We start from the raw sequence: 16002 nt of genomic DNA, 5'->3' as shown, positions 1-16002 counted from the left end.
GCTCATAGTAGACTTGAAAATTTTGTACATGTGGTGCCGCCTAGGTAAATGGCACCACTAAATAAAATAATATTTTTTAAAAAATATATAAAAAATAAATTTTATTAAGAAAAATAGTGGTGCCGTCTATGACAAAGCACCACCCCACTAACATGTCATTTTGGTTTTTAATCTTACTGGTATACCAATTTAGTATTAATTTTTTTATATATTAATCAGGTAAAAAAGGCGCTTTGGCAACTTCCTCATCTTTTTTCTTGATAGATGACTGTAAAGACACCTGCAGTGATTGTATCTCCTCATCACGTTTAGCTAAGTTTTCCCTAGTCTCTTCCTTGATGGCTACAATCTTGATTTTATAAGTATGTTTTATCCGAGCAACTTCACCGTCATATTCCTTTTTTAGGGAACCAACCTCCACAACATGTTTTTCAGTCAACTCTTTGATCTGAGCTTCAAGAGCAAATTTCTCTTTCTTTAATCTTTCATTCTCTTCATTCAACTTCACTACTTCTTCCTTAAGTTTCTAGTGAACCTCTTCAAGAGGAGTTACCTTTTCCTTTAATGCATTTTCTCTCTGCTCAGCCTTTTTTGCGAACTTCTTGAACCGTTCCGTTTCCAGCACTGGAAATGTTCAAAGGCCCACTATAACTGAGAGGAGCCAAGCAAAGAGTGTCACTGGAAATAGTGGATGACATAGTACTACTTATGCTCGTTGAACTAGGCTTTGAAACTCCAGCACTTCTAGCAGCAACTGCTTTACGCCTTTTCTTTTGTTGCTGATCCCTAAAAGCAATTGGGGGCCTCCAATTTGCCAATTGATCTCTAAGTAAATTCACACTCCGCCCAATTATCTCCTTAGTAGTCAGAGTATAAGACATAGGTATTGAAGGAACAATGGCGGAGGTAATTGCATGGTTGGAACAAACATTAGTTCCTGGAGTTGAAGGCGTAGCAGTAGGAATGGCTAGAGTAGAACAGTACTACCATACGTTATGTAAACTGTGAACCCTCTCATACCTTATAAGTGGCCCCTCAACCAACCTCTGAAATTGCAACTTCTCTGCACTCGTTCTTAAATCAGGATTCCAAGTACTACGATCACTACTTGGTTTGCACCCACCACAGATTTGTTCAATCTTTAAATACTTTCCCTTATTAGATGTATAATGCTTTTTAAATTATCTACTTTTGGCTTGCTACCTTTTCGAGTTGCAAACATCATGAAACCCCTTGGGTGGGCCTCATTGGCAGGAGATAAGATATATAATTTCCTAAAATCATTAACAGAAACCTCCTCCCCTCGTACACGACAATTTAAAAAGTAGGCCATTAGAATCCATCAAGAAGTCCCCATTAATTGACCAGGAGCAACCCCATATGAATTGGATGCAAAGGTAAATGAAAACTTGCTTGGTAGAAAAAACAAAGCACTTTCACGTTCTCTTATCTTCATTTCGCTCAGTCGAAGTTTTCCCTTCACAATACTAAATTTATGCTTAAAATTCTCAAAACATGTAATTACCCTACATTCTAGTAATTTTCACATCTCTACAGTACTCAGACATTCAAACTCTTTCACTCTCTGAGGGCACATCTTCCATTCTTTTAGGAGTCATTTTCCCATAAATTAATCAAATAAAATCAAACAGAAAGAAATCAAAATATGCAAGAAGCAAGGGAAATCAGAACCTTTATAATCGCAAACCCACTAAAAGAATCATTCAAATCCTTTCTATATAGAGACTGTAACAAAAACTAAACAAAAAAGCTAACCAGCGATGAAGAACAAAAACAATTGAAAAGATATGCACAGAAGGAAAGAAAACGGAAACATTCAAAAGTACCCCTCAATTCTTTCTTCATTAGCAAATAAAAGAAACCCTTTTGTCACCATAAACTTATTACCCAAGTTACTAGCACCCGCTCACACACCCACTTACAACAAAACATGTGGATAAATCATAATCATTCACTCTGAGTTTCTAAAAAATTTAACGGATACGCCATCAAATCAACACATATTTCTATAGCTTTTTCAAGAAGTTAAAAATACAAATCTTGCCTTAAGCATCAAAGATTGAATTTCAATTTACAAAAGAAATAAATAAATAATACGTAGAAGTAAATATATATACAAAATATGGGACCATCATTTAAGCCACGGCCACTATCAATGAGAGAAGTTCCTTCATCACCCTTTTGTGACCCGCGAACTTTGGGGTAATTGTTATACCTACATCATATACTTTTACACGTGTCCTTCAATGATGATGTGTGTCTGGTGAACTTAACTAAGTTAGCGAAATTTTTTCTATACCACGAATGAGCCTCATACCACATCACATCTCCACTAAGTATACATCCACTAAGCATACATGAGACACATGTGGAGATTGATTACCTAAATTTTCTAAGACTTCATATCCCAGGACGTCAGATCACTATAAGTACAAGAGAATCGAATATAATCTTTCGCACACTCTCTCTTTAAACAAATAGGCAACTAATCTTGTCTTTTAATATAAAAGCCCATAACAATAGCCGAAGAGGCCTAACTCTCATTCCATACTAAAAACTTCTTGCTCTCAAACTCTCCCACCAAAAGACCAATTTCATTTCGGTGGCTCTCTACCCAACCACCCTTCACATCCTTTTGTTAATCTTATTGTTTGACAACGTTATGAGTGATGAGAGTTTACTTTTTCACGTCTAATGAGTAAGATGTGATTTGATATTAGATCAATAGCAAGTGAAGAATACATTAGAGAGGTCATCGCTAGCCAAGAGCAAAACCAAGGAGCTGGCAGGGATCCCACCTCCTCCCCTTAAAATAATTTTTTTTTAAATTCTATTATAATTTATAAAATTTTAAATTAATAATGATTAAATTACACTTTAACCTATAAAAATATAAAATTTTGAATTAGTCTTTTAAAATTATAAATATATAAACTATTAAAATAATAAAATATATATTTTTACTATATTAAAAATATATAACTTAATTTTCCAGCCAAAATTTTTTTTTTAATTTCTCCCAGTGAATCATAATTGAATGCTTTTAGGTTTTCATTTAACAAGTAATAGGTCACTTTCTAGCTTTCAGAAAACCTATTATTGTAGAGAAAATGAATTTCATTTTAAGTTTTCATACATTCAAGAGAGTCATTTTCACTAAAACTATGATGGAATTCAGTTGCCATTTTTTCAGCCACTGCTCATAATAAATTTACAAAATGGAATATATTACATTGATTTAAAAATAATAAGTTCTATATTTTTTTGACCATCGGATAAAAATAAATATGAGGTTGAGATTAAACTAAGACTTCCACTTTTTCACATTAAAACCTTCCCTTTTCTATTCCATATTTCAGGAAAACATTAACTTTTCCTTTCATCGTCTCAGTTTCTACTCCAGGCTAAAATAATCGTAGCTCATGAGTCATAAAACAGCAACAATTAATATGTTCTTTCAAGGCGCAAGAACGAAGAATCTTCAATCAGCGTCACCAAACCTGTGACGAGATGCTCAAGAGGGTGACTGATCTGGTTTTTTCAGTCATTTGTACCAGTAGCTTGCCTGTGACTAGATTGGTTTGAATCGAGACTCTTGTTTTGATAGTTTGGTTGATTGGCAGATGCAAACAGTCGTTAAAACTTTAGTTTTTAATTGTTCAGCACAATCGTTACACTATGTTTGGAAAGATAAATTTGAGAAATGGAGGGTTAACTCAAATTTAAAGTTAGTGTTAAAATCTAAAATACATGAACTTTTAGAAACAAATAATGAGGATTTGTTATTTAAAATATATGTTTATAGCTTGTATCAAGTGACCTAAAAGGTTTAACAAACTCATCAAAATGATAAATTTTCTTTTTACAGTGTGCAAAACATTTCAGTCCAATAATATCCACTTAGATTTAATAATTATAGATACATCTATGCAATCAAACTCCATACATATATATAGGGGGTTACACAACATGCATTTGCTGACTCTAAATGATGGCATAACATAAAGTTACATATATGTAATCACATACCTTAGATATATATATATATATAGGCACACACTTATCTAACTTTATTTCCTATGGACTGAATATATATAGATATTATATTGCTTTAATTATATAGTAGCCAACATGCCACCAACCGTCTCTTGCACCACTTTCCAAGCCTTGATAACATGTTTATCCTCTGTCAGAGTGGCACCAACAGCAAACCGTATCACATAAATACCCTCAACTATAGTGTGAGTCATAAAAATTTTGCCTGACGCATTCACCGTCTCTAACAAATTCCGGTTGAAGTCATTTGCATATATTTCCACTTTCACTTTTGCACCCATTCGGCTCCTTTTTAAGTGTTGTTGGCAAAACCCTGAAACATACCATAGCAAAGTTCCTTGGCACCACCACTTCAAACCTATTGTCACTTTCAACCAGTTGTTGGAAACGTTTTGCCATTTTTACATGGCTCCTTAGGAAGTTCCTAAGATTCTCCACACCATAGCTTCTCAAAACAAGCCATAACTTCATGGAGCGAAACCTTCTGCTAAGGGTTATTTGCCAGTCTTTGTAATCAACAACTTGTTTGGAATCACTTGCATTATTTTTGAGGAACTCAGCACTTGCTGATAGTGACTTTGTTAGTGCACCAGGATCTTTAACCCAAAGACAACAACAATCCAAAGTAGTGAAGAACCATTTATGGGCATTGAAACTAAATGAGTTTACATTCTCTGCCCCATCAATGAAATGACGATACTCAGGGCATATACAGGCACTTCCTGCATAAGCAGCATCAACGTGGATCCACATTCCATACTCTTTGGTTACTTCACTTAACGACCGTATTGGATCAACGGCAGTCGTTGATGTTGTCCCGATGGTGGCACAAAGAAAAGCTGGGATAAGTCCAGCTTCAACGTCCAATCTTATTGTTGTTCGCAATGATTCTGCGGATAGTTGAAATGCTGTGGATCTCATTGTCTTAATCGCCCTAAAGTTCTTACACTTTAAACCAGCGACTTTAGCTGCCTTTAAAAGTTGTTGGTGCAAGAGGCAGCAGCAAGCTGATTTCAGCTTTGCTTAAACAGCAAGTCTCGAGGCTTGAAGCAGAAACAATCAAGGAAGAAAAAACTTACAATGGAAAACAGAAAAGAAAGAGAGAGATTTGAATGAAAATGAGCTGAATTTTCATTAACCTTTTAAGAAGGCATGATGCCAATACATATAAGGGATTACAATAGCAAAACAAACAAGTTACCACCTAATAACTTACCTAACACCACTAATTTGCCTAGTAACTTGGTAAACTTGTTTGAATACATAAACAGCTACCTAAACTTGTCATTCATCACTTAGTTACATCAAAATGCAGCTACCAACTAAGTTTGATCCTAACTAAATACAAAACATTCATTTAAAGAAACTAAATGAATAGCTTCAGCTTGCTGCACCAATTTGCTATTGAAGCACGTTCCCTGCATGGCCACCTTTGCTGCTGCATGGGAGCTGACTTCAACACTCCTCCTCAGCTTCTATGCAGCAGACTCCTAGTTCCCTCTTTAGGCTTAGAAATCTTGATACACCAAGAGACTTTGTGAAGATATCAGCAATCTGATTTTCAGAGCTGCAATGAATCAACTCAATTTCTCGAGCTTGTTCCATCTCCCTTATCACATGCAGTTTAATATCGAAGTGTTTTGTCTTACCATGGAAGACAGGATTTTTGGCAATAGCAACTGCTGACTTGTTGTCACAATGTATCACAGTTGCTTCATTCTGGTGTAGGTTTAAATCACTCAAAATTTTTCTCAGCCACACAGCTTGATTAACAGCATTAGCAGCTGCTACATACTCAGCTTCAGCTGTTGACTGAGCCACCATTGTTTGTTTTCTTGAGCTCCAACAAATCATTGCAGAGCCAAGTGTAAAAGCATAACCAGAGGTGCTCTTCATGTCATCTTTTGAACCAGCCCAATCGCTGTCTGTATAGCCAATCAATTTCAACTCCTTGACCCTTTTGAAACATATACCATGGTTCAAGGTACCTTTGATATACCTAAGAACCCTTTTTCCTGCTTTGTAATGCTGCTGATTACAGCAATGCATGAATCGTGACAGCATGCTCACAGCAAATAGAATATCAGGTCTTGTTGCTGTCAAATACAACAAACAGCCAATAAGGCTTCTATAATCTGTTTCACAGACAGATTCATGTTCCTCTTGGCTTGATAGCTTCATGCCAATAGCCATTGGTGTGCTCATTGGTTTACAAATCTCCATTGAGAATTTAGCCAGCACTTTCAAGGCAAATGTCTTTTGTTTCAAAAGGATTCCTCCTTCTACTTGATTGACTTCCATTCCTAGGAAATATGTCATCAATCCCAGGTCTGACATCTCAAACATTTCCTTCATTTTTGTTTTGAAATCAGCCAACATAAACTTGTCTCCTCCAGTCACTAGAAGATCATCAACATACAGTGACACAATAAGCTGTGTTTCAGCTCCATTCCTCTTAACATAGAGTGTTGGCTCACTAGCACTCCTTTCAAATCCCAAACTGACCAGGTATGAGTCAATTCGAGCATACCAGGCTCGAGGGGCCTGTTTTAGGCCATACAAGGCCTTTCTTAGCCTATACACCAAATGTTCCTTACCATGCATTATAAAACCTGGGGGTTGCTCGATATATATCTCCTCTTCTAAGAATCCATTGAGGAATGCAGACTTGACATCCATTTGGTGGATTGTCCACTGGTTCTGAGCAGCAACTGCAATCAGTAATCTGATTGTATCGAGTCTGGCTACTGGAGCAAATGTTTCCAAGTAGTCCAGACCATACCTTTGACTAAAGCCCTTCACAACTAGCCTGGCCTTTAGCTTGTTTAAACTTCCATCTGCATTGTGCTTCACTCGATAGACCTATTTTACACCAATGGTCTTTCTGTTGGCAGGCTTTTTAACCAACTCCCATGTCTGGTTCTTCACAATCATGTTGATTTCATCAACCATAGCCTGTTTCCAACCTTCATCTACTTCAGCTTCTTCAAAACTACTAGGTTCTGCTATAGCAGCTTGTGCTCTTTCATAAATCTCATCTAGGGGTCTTGTGCCTCTCACAGGCGCATCATCAACATCCATTTCAGGACCAAGGTGCTCGAGTTCAGCTTGATTAGGCACTAGGTCTTCTGAAGCAGCTTCTGGTTTACTCTTCTCCCAATTCCAGCAAGCCTTCTCATCGAAGATGACATCTCTGCTCACTTGGACTTTGTTTGTCAAAGGATCCAGCACCCTGTAGCCCTTCTTAACTGAGCTATAGCCTATAAGAACACCTGGTTGAGCCCTTTCAGAGAGCTTGTCTCTGTTTGCTACTGGTATTTATGCATAACACAGGCAACCAAACACTTTCAGATGTGCCAATGAAGGCTTGAAACCGAACCAAGCCTCGAAAGGTGTCTTGGATGCAAGAGCTTTAGTAGGAAGCCTATTTTGAAGGTAGACAGCAGTGTTTACTGCCTCAGCCCACATGGTCTTAGGCAGTTTCTTCTCAAACAGCAGGCACCTGGCCATATCCATCAAGCTTCTGTTCTTTCTTTCTAATACCTCATTCTACTGAGGTGTGTAGACATTTGTAAGCTGGTGTTTGATACCAGCATCATTGCAAATGGCTTGAAACTGAGCTGAAGTGTACTCAGTGCCATTGTCTGACCTTATCGATTTCAGCTTGCAACCTGTTTCTGTCTCTACTGCAGTTTTAAACTTCACAAACACTTGAGCTACCTCAGACTTGTGTTTTAAGAAGAAAATCCAGCAAAACCTTGTAAAATCATCAATGAAGAGGATGAAATACCTGTTTTTGCTGAGTGATTCAGTCCTCATTGGGCCACATACATCAGAGTGCACCAGCTGCAGTCTTTCAAAAGCTCTCCAAGCTGAATTTGTAGGAAATGGCAGTCTTGCCTGTTTCCCTATTTGGCAAACTTCACACACATCATCATGCTTTACTGAGCTGGTAAAGTTTTCTGCCAAGCCCTCTTTGGCCATTCGAGCCAGTGATCTGAAGTTGGCATGTCCGAGCCTTTGATGCCAAAGCTTGGAATCATCAACAGAAGCTGTGTATGCTGACTTTGAGTCATTTGGCCAGTGCACCTGAAAGCATTTGTCAGTCATTGTGACTTTCATAAGGCTTGATCCACTTGGATCAGCAATCTGGCACTGTTTGTCCTTGAACACAATAGAATAGCCTTTCTCGAGCAATTGAGCTATGCTGAGAAGGTTTCTGTCAATCTCAGGCACCAAAAGCACATTTGGAATAATCTTGTTGCCTGTAGGAGTACTTATCAGCACCTCTCCTCTTCCTTCAGCCCTTATGAACTGACCATTTCCAACCCTGACCTTAGTTTTGCAACTTCTATCCAAGGTTTTAAACAAGGAGGCATCTGGTGACATGTGGTTAGTGCAACCACTGTCCAATAACCAGCCTTTTGAGCATTTCTTCTCAGTAGCTAAGCAAGACACAGCAAAGACCTGCTCTTTTTAGTCACTACTGTCCTCAGCTACTCGAGCTTCAACCTTTGGTTGTTGAAATTGGCTCTGCCTTGGCTTGGTTCTATTTTTGCAAACCCTTTCAACATGGCCTTTCTTCTTGCAGTATTGGCATACTGCATCTGGCCTGAACTAGCATCTGCCTTCTAGATGACCTGGCCTTTTGCAATGTCTGCAGGGCTGGTCATTGCTCCTTGCAGCATCAGGCTTAGGTCTGCTTTTCCAAGGCTTTTTTTCTCTTGGAGCATTGATGCTCGAGGCTTCTCTGGCCTTGGCATTGAATGTACCTTCCTGGTTGTCTTCAGTTCTGCTAGCTCTCCTTTGTTCCTGAGCATAGAAGGTGTTGATTAGCTCAATCAAAGAGATGGTAGCAAGGTCTCTTGAGTCCTCTAGAGAGGATATCTTGGCCTCATATCTCTCAGGCAAAGTGGAGAGGACTTTCTCCACTATCCTTGCCTCATCAAAGTGCTCACCAAGGAGCCTTATACTGTTAACCACTGCCATGATTCTGTCTGCATACTGCTTCACTGTTTCTGCTTCCTTCATCTTCAGGTTCTCGAAATCCCTTCTCAAATTCAACAGCTGTTGTTGCCTTGTTCTCTCAGTGCCTTGAAACTCCTCCTTAGGCTTATCCCAGGCCTGTTTTGGAGTATCACAGGCCATGATTCTGGTGAAGATGACATCTGACACACAGTTCTGGATGCAGGACATGGCTTTGTGCCTTTTGGTCCTCTCATCAGCATGTTGCCTGATCTGAGCTACTGTGGGATTAGCCCTCAGTGGTGCTGGCTCAGCATCTGTGTTGACAACTTCCCACAGATCGAAGGCCTGTAGGTAAGTCTTCATCTTGACCAACCATATGTGAAAGCCTTCTCCATTGAAGACTGGTGGGGCTGCTGGTGAAAATCCTGAAGAAGCCATCAGGTTCCTTGGTTTGAAGCAACAGGTCCACTAAGACAAGGGCTCTGATACCAATTGTTGGTGCAAGAGGCAGCAGCAAGCTGATTTCAGCTTTGCTTAAACAGCAAGTCTCGAGGCTTGCAGCAAAAACAATCAAGGAAGAAAAAACTTACAATGGAAAACAGAAAAGAAAGAGAGATTTGAATGAAAATGAGCTGAATTTTCATTAACCTTTTAAGAAGGCATGATGCCAATACATATAAGGGATTACAATAGCAAAACAAACAAGTTACCACCTAATAACTTACCTAACACCACTAATTTGCCTAGTAACTTGGTAAACTTGTTTGAATACATAAACAGCTACCTAAACTTGTCATTCATCACTTAGTTACATCAAAATGCAGCTACCAACTAAGTTTGATCCTAACTAAATACAAAACATTCATTTAAAGAAACTAAATGAATAGCTTCAGCTTGCTGCACCAATTTGCTATTGAAGCACGTTCCCTGCATGGCCACCTTTGCTGCTGCATGGGAGCTGACTTCAACAAAAGTGCACAGTGGGTTTGGTCTAACCCATAAATAACTAACTTCCCCATGTTCTCTCTCCCCACTTTGGCTAACATTTGATCTCTGGCGGCTACTAGTGTGCATAAAATGGCCTCACATGTAGTCCCTTATATAACACCACCGCCAGTTCCAGAGAAAAGGAAACTTTGAGGAAGCCCAAGCATCTGGCCAAGCCAATCCATGGTTACGAATTCAAGCTCAGTCGCGGCTGGTGATGATATCCAATTGAACCCCACCACATTGAAGCCGGTGCTAAGCACCTCTCCAAGAAATCCAGCAATGTTGCCACTTGAAGGGAAGTACGCAAAGTAGTTGGGGCTTTGCCAGTGAGTTATGCCGGGAATGATGTATTGTTGGATATCGTGGAGGATTGTTTCAATAGGCTCTGGAATATTAGGGGCGGACTTTGGTAGAAGTTGGGCAAGGTAATCAGGTTGGACTTGGCTTAGAACAGGGTATTTTTCCATGTTTTGGTAATAATCAGCTATGAAATCTATGATCATATGACCTTGCCTCCTAAATTCTTCTGGATTTAGAAGGTTAGCAGTGTTGGAAGAGTAGTTTTCTTCTTCATAGTGGGGATACAAGCTGCCCATTCCCGCTATAATAGGAGTTTGAATGACAGAAATCAAAATGAAACTATAGTGGACAATGTAAGGATGGGTGCCATATGTTTTAGGCCATTCGGGCGTCATTTATATAGGCCACAATGTTTAAACAGAATGTTAAAATACGTCATAACTACCTTCCAGAATTTATTTTTTGTATTTTTATGAATTTAATGAAATTAAACAATTTGATATGAATTTTAAATTTTTTAAAAAGAAAAATAAAGAATTTAAATTTTTAAAAAATAAAATTATAAAAATAAAATTTCAAAATCCAAGGAGAATAGAATAAAGGGAAATAGTTATTAATTGGCACCTTGAAAGAGAGAATTATGTAATTTATTAAACAACCTTATAATATATATATATAATAAGTAAGAGTTTGATTTAATGATAAAGTATAAATGTTAAAAAAGGTAAAATATAAAAATAGTCGTTCAACTATTAATTTTTTATTTAATCATTTAACTTTTTGAAATTAAATATTTTAATTATTCTTATTTTTAACTTAGTAACAAAAATCTAACGTAAACTTTTTATTAACTTAATAACAAATATGGCGGGTAACACCAACCCAACAAAACACTTAAAACATATAGATATAGATTAAAATAAATAATGAGCTTATGCAACTACAAATATATAGATAAAAATGGATATGGAATAATATTTGGTATATATACTACTAATAAAATATTTAGACTTCACGGTTGAAGGATTTTCGCATATTGCCTCTACTCTCCACTCTCCACAACAAAAAGTTGAAGTCCTCTGTGAATAAAATAAATAAATACAGAAAAAACAGCTGACCTTGACAAAGACCCCTGGGAGGGGAACCATTAAAACTAAAATATTTAACCATTGAAACATATATAGAACATCATCTAATCTACCTAGCGTTTGTGCGTGGAGCCCCATTGATTTGGTTATACGTTTCATTACCATTATTGTAAATATAACATGTTACTTTTTGTTCTTTTCATTTTCCTATTGTTTTTAATGTTTTATATTTTTATTAAGATCATTTATATGTTTTATATTAAGAATTACTATAATTTCATATATATATGTGTGTAAAATATGAGTCTTTTTTCTGTGAATTTTTTAATATCTAATTACTCTCATTGGTATCGTAAAGTTTTAAAGCATTTTATGATGGCTCAAAATAGATTTTTTTCCCATTCGCATTTTATTTTTATTAAAGTAAGATAATAAATAGTTTTAAATTTATAAAGATAACATTCTCAATAAAATTATTAAGATATTTTTTTGCAATAATATATATTAATTTATTTTCTTTATTTTTATTAACATTTTTTAATAAAACATATGTTTCAATTTTATATTTTTAATAATTTAAAATCATAAAAAGATATAATTTTCATTTACTTTTTAAAATTTATTATTTATTAATATTATTTTGAAAATATATTTTAAATTTTAGTTATATATATTTTTAAAAAACTCATTTTTATTATTTTAATTACTATAGAAATGTGTATAAAATTAGAATTATAAATATGAGATTAGTGTTTCATTTTACAACAATGAAAACGGTTTTGTTAATATATAAAGGTTTTTAATTTTTATTAATAGAAGCATATAACTATTAAATTTTTTCTATTAATTATTTTTAAATTTTGAATATGTTTACAAAATATTTTAAAAAATAGTCTTCTATAATATGTGGTTTCAATGTTTTAATTTATGTAGTATATTTTATTAAGATAATATAAAAGTTAATAAATAATATAATTTTAAAATTTTAAATAGTTCAATAAAATATTAAATATTTTTAATCATTTAAAATTTAAATTTATTTTACAAAGTCATGCATATTTCTTTTATTTTGAATTTCCTTAGTGATTGAGATTATACAGCCTTCACCAGCAGCGCTTGGATTACCAAAGGAAGGGTGGGTTTGGATGGGCGATTGGGTGTGGTGCGATGCGTTTAGTTTACTTTTTGTCTCACACTACAGTATCACTACAGTATCTAATCTCACCACCACCGCTATTTTTACACTAACCGTAGGTAAGCACACCACCCATCTAAACTCTACTATGTAGTATATTTTATGTATATTTTATAGTTAATATGTTTAAAAATTGTAATCCTCCACTTTTATATTCTACTTCTATATTTATTCTCTTTATTTATATTTAGAATCCAATTTTACAAAAAAAATTAACTCTTCATTTAATTTAAAAGTTAACGTTTCTTTAATTTTGCATATATGACATATATGTGAATTGTCGAACTTTCCTTTGTAGAATTTGTAGTTTTGTATGCTACATTATTGTGCATATTTTAGTTTAAATCTCATTAATTTTATTTGTTCGATACCTTTAATAATTTTTTAATTAATTAAATTGATATATTTACTTTAATTGTGGTATTAATGCTTTTTGAAACAATTAAACGATATTTGCAAGCAAAATCAAGCAGTGCCAAAAGCAATACTTAAAAGTAGTGTCAACTACTTCAAGAATCGGTGATGAGTAAAGGAGAAAAACAATGAACACGTGATATGTTTACGCAATTCAGTTTTCCTACATTTGTAGGGCATTGCCTAGAGAGGTAACTCACTATTTTAGCACCTCGTACAACATGTGATTATAAGTGTTATGTAATGACTCAAAAGTCAGTGGTGTCGAAAACGGTGATTTTGGAAATCCATTTTTGAGGTTAGTATAAAGTTTAATTAAAGTTTGGTCTTTTAATTTTGACAATTGGATAGTTAACTAAGGTACAAGTGTAACGACCATAAAGCTAGTGGTGTCGAAAACGGTAATTTTGGAAACCCATTTCCAAAGTTAGTATAAAGTTTAATTAAAGTTTGGTCTTTTAATTTTGACAATTGGATAGTTAACTAAAGTACAAGTGTAACGACCCTAAAATCAGTAGTGTCGAAAACGGTGATTTTGGAAACCCATTTCCGAGGTTAGTATAAAGTTTAATTAAAGTTTGGCCTTTTAATTTTGACAATTGGATAGTTAACTAAGGAACAAGTGTAACGACCCTAAAATTAGTGGTGTTAGAAAATGAGTATCGGGACCTGTTTCCGTAAATCTTGCTCGTAAATATTTTTATTAAATATTTATGGAATTGTTGTATTGGTGAATTGAATTTTGGATAGGTACTTTTGTTGAATTAGTGACTAATTAAGGTACAAGGACTAACGTGTAAAAGTGGTAAAAATTAATCGTTAAGAAATTTTAATTAATAAGAGGACCAAATGAATAAATAGGCCATTATTAAATGGCCAAACGGTGGGAATAAGCAACTATCACCCACTAAATTTTTCTAAAGGTTAATGTTAATTAGTTATTTATTAATTAAACTAATTAGGATTAATTATAAATTAATTAAGTTATATAAGTTAAAATCAAATGTCATCATCTTTTATATTGCTTCTTCTTCAACCGAAACTAAAAAAAACATAGGAATCCAATTTTTATGTTTTTGATGTCTCGGGAGCTTGATTTAGCTAACCCGTATACCAATTTGTGAAATTGTTAAAGTTTTTAAAAGTTTCCTGATAAGTGCTAAAGGTAACATGTTTTAATCTCCTTTTTAATGCGTTTTTGGATGATTATTCAATGTTAATTGTGAATTTTATGCTCATAAAATATTTGGGAGCAAAAAGAACGTAAAACGAGTGAAAATAAAAAATTAGAGCAAACTACAAGAGCCACATGGGCTGAATGCCACACGGCCTGGACACACGGCTGTGTGAGCCACACGGCCTGCTGCATAGCCATATGGTAGGTCGTGTTGATTTCGTAAATTTGCACCCTAAACTGTAGGAAATCATGTTTTTAGGTTTTTCAGGCATTTTAATACGTATATATGACAAAACTAAGAAGATAAAAGGGAGCCGTCATAGAATACTCAAGAAAACAACTCGAAAACACCATTGAAGTTGATTCTGAAGCAGGCTTTCGTCGAGATTGAATATTCGTATTTGATTTCCTAGGAAACCATCAAGAGTTTATTTCTTGTGGTTATACTGTATTTTGGATTTTTTATTTTCAAGTATGAACTAATTTTCTAAATACTTAGGGGAGATGAACCTTATGATGAATTATGTCGTTTAATTTTTATTTTACATAATAAATACTTAGATTTTGTTCTCAATTATGTGTGCTTAATTATTGATTTGATATTTCTAGATTATTGATCTATGTTTGATGTGCTTAAATTAGAGGAAGAATAGACCCTGTTTAATAGTAGATCTTGAGTAATTGAGTGGAGTTGCATGCAATCCTAGAAATAGGACGACATGAATCTACAATATTAGAGTCAAATCTAATAGGGGAAATCCATAAATCGAGTTAATGTGATAATAAGGGTTTTAATTAGAAAGAAATTTCAATTAATCAACCTAGAGTCAGTTGCTCTTACTCTAAAAAGAGATGATAACATAATTTAGGGATTCCTACAAATCAAGATACTAAGTAAAGAAATTGAATAATTTAGATTGATAGTAATAGATGAAATCTAGGTGAATTCTTTCATGGCTATTGTTTTTCTTTTTGGTTGTTAATCAATTATTTTCTTGAATTGTTCTTTGTTGTGTTCGTTAGTTAATTAATTCAGTTAATTTTAGTTTTAATCAATCACTCGATTTATTAGGTTAAATAATAGAAGTTCGATAATTACTAGCACTTTTTAGTCTTCGTGGAAACGATATCTTGCTCACTGTAGCTATACTATTAATTGATAGGTGCACTTGCATTAGTCAAATTTTTAGTTGGTTCTGTGGACATCAAGTTTTTGGTGATGTTATCGGGAACTAGAATATTAGGAAAATTTTATTTATATTAATTTAGCTAATTTTATTTTAATTTTAACATTTTTTTAATTTAATTTTTACATTTTAATTTTTCTTTTGTTTAATTCTCTAGTGAGATTTAAAGAATTGCTCATAGAAATCATAGAGAGGTCAGAGAAGCAATGCAAGGTCAACAGGTTTTAATAGACGATTAAGAGGAAAAGGATATTACTATGAGATGGATGATAATCAAAATAACCAGTAGCCTCTTACACCTCCTACTCCTCCTACTATGTATGACTATGCTAAACCCACACTGATTGGGGCTCAATCGAGTATCGTCAAACCGAATGTTGCTGTAAAAAATTTTGAGATTAAGTTGAACACAATTTAGATGGTGTAACAGTATGTTCAGTTTGATGGGTTGCAAGATGAAGATCCAAATGCTCATTCAGCTAACTTTCTGGAGATCTGTGGCACATTCAAGATTAATGGTGTTACTGATGATGCCACGCGCTTACGGTTGTTCCCATTTTCTTTGAGGAGTATGGCAAAACAGTGGTTGAATTCACTTTCATGGGG

At 34.9% G+C, this 16002-nt stretch overlaps 1 pseudogene; it reads right to left on the bottom strand.

Annotated features, from left to right (window-relative positions):
- Nucleotides 1–211: 211 nt before the first annotated feature.
- LOC107915652 (tyrosine decarboxylase-like) lies at nt 212–10631 on the bottom strand (annotated as a pseudogene).
- Between the last annotated feature and the right edge of the window lie 5371 nt (nt 10632–16002).

The sequence above is a fragment of the Gossypium hirsutum genome, chromosome D10, assembly GCF_007990345.1.
Source record: "Gossypium hirsutum isolate 1008001.06 chromosome D10, Gossypium_hirsutum_v2.1, whole genome shotgun sequence".
NCBI lineage: Eukaryota > Viridiplantae > Streptophyta > Magnoliopsida > Malvales > Malvaceae > Gossypium > Gossypium hirsutum.
The sequence above is the reverse complement of the archived record's forward strand: the minus strand, read 5'-3'. Positions and strand labels throughout refer to the sequence as shown.